Below are 4596 nucleotides of genomic sequence, written 5' to 3' on the forward strand. Positions count from 1 at the left end.
TGAAAGCAAAACACCCAGAGTAATATTAATTGCTTACTAATTGGGCAAATCAATAAATGAAAATTACCATACTTGCTAAATTATATTGCTTTTAAATGCCATACAAATCACAGTACCAAATTGTTTTTTATAAAGTTGGAGAAATTAATAAAATTCTATTATATATATATATATATTATATATAAAAGGTCAGAATCTCAATGGAAAAATGGCAAAAGTGGGGAAAAGAAGTTCTATCAGTATAGGATCTCAAATTATAATATATAGCATTAATTATCAGAATAATTTAGTGCTAGGTAATAATCAGAGAGGTTGATCAGTGGAACATAGTAAATATACTATATAATGAAGAAAATGGACACAGTAGACTTGTATTTCTTGAGCCCCACTGAAATCTTAATTTCTGGGGAAGTTAATAGTTAAATAGTTAATGTGTCTGACAGAATTTAGGTATGGACCAACATTTCATAACAGGTACAAGATAATATCTTGATGCATGACATACATTGAAATGATAAACAAATGAAAGGATCCTCACATATATACACACAGAGGGACAAAATATTACTTTTCAGATTCATTAAGTACAAAAGGCCCCAATTAAACAAGTTACAAAAAGATTACAGAATAGTAATAATTTTGATGGCAGAAAATCTAAAAGGTTTTTGTATAAACAAAAGCAATATAGGTAAAATTAGAAGAGATACACATCTTAGGAAAACTAAGAATTGTGTTCCTTTAATAAACATTTTATTTTCAAAATGTGTTAGGAATTACATCAAAATTTTAAGAATAACAACCATTATTAATAGATAGTTTCTTTTGCAAAACCATCAGTTTAATTTAAACTTCCACATTTTATTTTTTCCATAACCCATTCCCACCCATTGAAAAACTAAACAATGAAATATGAAGCCATGCAAAAGAATTTCTTCAGTAGCAATGTTCTAAAAGGAAGAGAGAAAATGAAGGATGTGACAGGAAGAAGGAAGGAGTAAAAAAAGAGCAAGAAAAACAGAGAAGAAAGGAAGAGAAAAAAATGCTTCAACCTGTACCCCAATTCCAGCACTTCTGTATCCTGAGAGAGAGGGAATTTTTCATCATGAAACCTTTGAAATTGTGTGGGGCATCATAGTGATCATTGAGCAAGTCTTTCATAGCTAATTGTCTTTCCAATATTTCTGTTACTATTTAATTTTTATTTCTCCAGATATTATGATTTAGACCATTTTTCCATGTGAATTTTGATAGCTTAGATTTCTTCTTCAGAGCCTCTTCTCTGTTAAAAATCAAAATTACCAAAAGCCACATAAATGACTCATCTACTAATAATTAGAGAATAAATATCAATCAGCTCTCATATTCTAGTTTAGGTTCTATCCACATTGAACAATAATGCAAGGTAATTTTTGAGGGTTGTGGGGAAACAGTATGCTCTTGCAGTGTTAGTTTCAAGTTAGTCTAGTTGTTCTGGAAGATAATTTGGAACTGTTCCCCAAATGTTATGAAATGTTACACATCTTTTGACTTAGTTATTTCATTAATGAATCTATATGACAAAGATCAAGAGAAGAGAAAACAAGCTTATTTGTACAAGAATATTTATAATAGAACTTGTGGTGGAGAAAAAAATTGGAAACTAAGAGGATGCCTATGAAATGGAAAATGACTTCCCAAGTTATGTGATATGAATGAGATTAAATACTACTATGACAGGGGTGTAATCAAGATGGTGGCATGAATGCAGGAATTCTGGAAACTCGTTTTTCCCATACTCTAAAAGCTGTCAAATTATGACTCGAGTCAAAATTTAGAGGGGCAAAACCCACAGAATGACTTAGTGATACAATTTCCCTGTCCAAGACAACTTAGAAGTTCTATAGGAAAGGTTTCTTTCATCAGGACTGGGGGTTGGAAAAAGCTGCTGTGAGTGCAGTCACAGTGCAGCATAGCCAAATGGGGTACCTAAATCCCTGGGGGGTTCTGGGTCCATGGCAGAGGGTATGGTTTCCATACCTCCTTGCCCAAGGATTCCTGGGAATAGCTTGAAGGTGTGGTGAGAGACCTCGGCTGCACCAAAGTGAATGCAGAGCAAGAGCTGTTCTCAAAATAACCCTGCAGTGAGAACTGCAGCGGGAATTGAGGAAACTAACCTGTACCTCCAGTGAGCAGACCACAGATGGCAAGGGGGTCAGGGGAGACTGCAGGGGTCTCTCTGCTCTCCCTTGGGCAGGACTCTGCTGTATTCTGATACTCAAATCCAGGTCGTAGTCTGAGTCCCCATACCACCATAGCCAAGCAGGGAATCTCCTCACAGCTCCAGGGCAGAGGGGAGGGCCTGTGGTCATCCACATACCAAAACACAGTCAAGAGAGCAGTCAAAGCTTCTCATAAGACCTTGAAGGAATTAAGGTCTCCATGGATTTTCCTCCCAAACCCTGTGGAATTGAGTAAACAAAATAAAAATTAGAATCTGATCATTGAAAGTTACTTTGGTCCCATGAAAGATTCAGAAGCTGACAGAATTTGAAAATTCTATATCCAAAACCTCCAAAAGAAATATAAAATGGGTTCAGCCTATGGATGAGCTCAAAAAAGACTCTGAAAAGCAATTAGGGGAGGTAGATGGAAAAATGGGAGGAGAAATGAGAGCAATGCAGATAAATCATGAAAACCAAATCAGAAGTATGGTGAAAGAAATACAAAAAACAGTTTAGCAGGACAGCTAGGTGGCATATTGGATAGAGCACCAACCTTGGAGTCTTGAGGACCTGAGTTCAAATCTAGCTTCAGACACTTAATAATTACCTAGCTGTGTGACCTTGGATAAGTCACTTAACTCCATTGCCTTGCAAAAAAAACAAAGAAACAAACAACAAAAAAAACAGTTTAAGCCAAATGGAGAAAGCAACACAAAAGCAAATGAGGAGAAGAATGCCTCCAAAAGCAAAATTGGCCAGCTGGAAAAGGAGATAAAAAAGCTCTCAGAAGAAAATAACTCCTTCAAATGCAGAATGGAACTAAAGGAAGCTCATGATTTTGTGAGAAATCAAGAAGAAATAAAACTATTCCAAAATTCCCCAAATTAGAAGAAAATGTAAAATATCTCATTGCGAAAAACAACTGACCTGGAAAACAGATCCAGCAGGGATAATTTAAAATTTGTTGGGCTACCTGAAAGTCACAACCATGAAAATAGCATAGACTTCATTTTTCAAGAAATAATACAGCAAAATTGCCCTAAGATCCTAGAAGCAGAGGGTAAAATAGAAATTGAGGTAATTCACTGATCACCCTCTGAAGGAGATCCCAAAAGAACAATTTCTAGAAATATTATAGCCAAACTCTAAAAACTTCCAAGTCATATAGAAAATATTAAAAGCTGCCAGGAACAAGCAATTCAAAAACCATGGCTCTATAATCAGGATTGTGCAGAATCTGGTAACATCTACATTGAGTCCTCAAGAATCATCTGCCCACAAAACTGTACATCCTCTTTAAGGGGAAATGATGAACTTTCAATGAAACAGGGGACTGGACTTTCAAATGTTCCTATGGAAACAACGAGAGCTGAACAGAAAACTTGATATTTAAGTATAGGTCTCAGGTGAATCATAGAGAGGGCAGACAAGAACTTTGAGGAACTTAATGATGTTGAACTGTTTGTATTCCTGCATGCAAAGAAGATACTGATAATTCATAAGAACTTTCTCATAAGAGCAGTTAGAAGAAGCATATATAGACAAGACACAGGAAGTAGCTGAATATAGTAAAAAGATGGACTCATTGGTTGATAAAGGACAGTACTGGGAGGAGGAGAAAGGAGAGGAAGAAAGGACTAAGATATTTCACATAAGAGTCTAGAAAAATCTTTTTCAATGGAGTGGAATGGGGGAAGGCGAGGGGGAATGAGTGAGTCTTCATTCCCATCAGAAATGGATCAGAAAGTAAATAATATACATTCTTAATAGAGTATACCCTAGAGAAAAATGAGAGGATAAGGGAGAATGGGTGAGGGAAGGGGAGATAGGTTATATAAGAGAGGGAAGATCATGGGAGAGGGTACTCAGATACAGCACATTTTTGAACAGGGACAGGGTTAAAGTAAAGAGAGAATAGAACAAATGAGAGTGGGAAGGAATAGAGTGGAGGGAAATACAGCTAGTAATATTAACTGTGGGAAAAATAACATCTCAGAGACAGAGTCATTGGAATCTGAACACAGACTGAAGCACATTTTTTTCTCTCTCACTGTTACTGAGATTTCTCATTTTGGTGGGGAGAGGGGGGCTTATGTTTATTCTCACAATAAGATTATTGCAATAATGTAAAATAAATAAACCCCAAAAAATCAATATAAAAAAACTAGAATGGCATAAAAAGATGGAGTCCACTTCAGAGAAATCTGAAAAGACTTGGTATGAACTGAGGAAGAGAGAAGTGAACAGAACCAGCAGAACACTATGAAAGACATGTTCAAAACAAATTGGTTTGAAAGACTTAAAAATTCTGATCCATGCAATAATCATACATCATGAATTATACTGTTCACCTCCTGATAGGAAATTGGTAGACCCATAGTAAAGATATAGAGAT

Source organism: Macrotis lagotis, chromosome 1 (genome assembly GCF_037893015.1).
Source record: "Macrotis lagotis isolate mMagLag1 chromosome 1, bilby.v1.9.chrom.fasta, whole genome shotgun sequence".
Taxonomy (NCBI): domain Eukaryota; kingdom Metazoa; phylum Chordata; class Mammalia; order Peramelemorphia; family Peramelidae; genus Macrotis; species Macrotis lagotis.